Genomic DNA, 511 nt, shown 5'->3' on the forward strand with positions numbered 1-511 from the left:
CCCAACTCCCACAGGCTGAGGCTGAGGCAACATTTAAACACTACAGCCGACCCCAAGTCAAAATAAACAGGGTCGAGGCAGGAATGTTGTCCCGGGTTAAGCTGAGACAGAGTTCACTTTCTGCATAACCACCAGCAAGAGGCTGTGTTTTGGATTTGTGCTCAACCCGGGACAAATGTGCAAAAGCAGGAGGTGCTGCTGTACCCCGAGCAGCGCAGCAGCACAACGGCGCATTGGGCACGACACAGACAAAATAACGCTCGTCTAACGGGCGAGGTGCGGGCTTTGGAGGCTCATCAGCGCAAGATGGGAGCCAGCACGAGCCACCAAGTGGGTGCCAGATACTCTGGAGACAGTGGCCCCTGAGGCACAACAGCCACCAAGCACGGAGGCACCATGTTAATTCTGGCAAGGGGGGACGCACCCTCTGCTCTCACTCCGAGCTGTGGGTGAGGGGATGTTATTTAGAGAGGAAACAGCCAGAACCCCGAGGCGGCTGCCCCAGTGACTG

The sequence above is a fragment of the Pterocles gutturalis genome, unplaced genomic scaffold (genome assembly GCF_000699245.1).
Source record: "Pterocles gutturalis isolate BGI_N339 unplaced genomic scaffold, ASM69924v1 scaffold14093, whole genome shotgun sequence".
Classification (NCBI taxonomy): Eukaryota; Metazoa; Chordata; class Aves; order Pterocliformes; family Pteroclidae; genus Pterocles; species Pterocles gutturalis.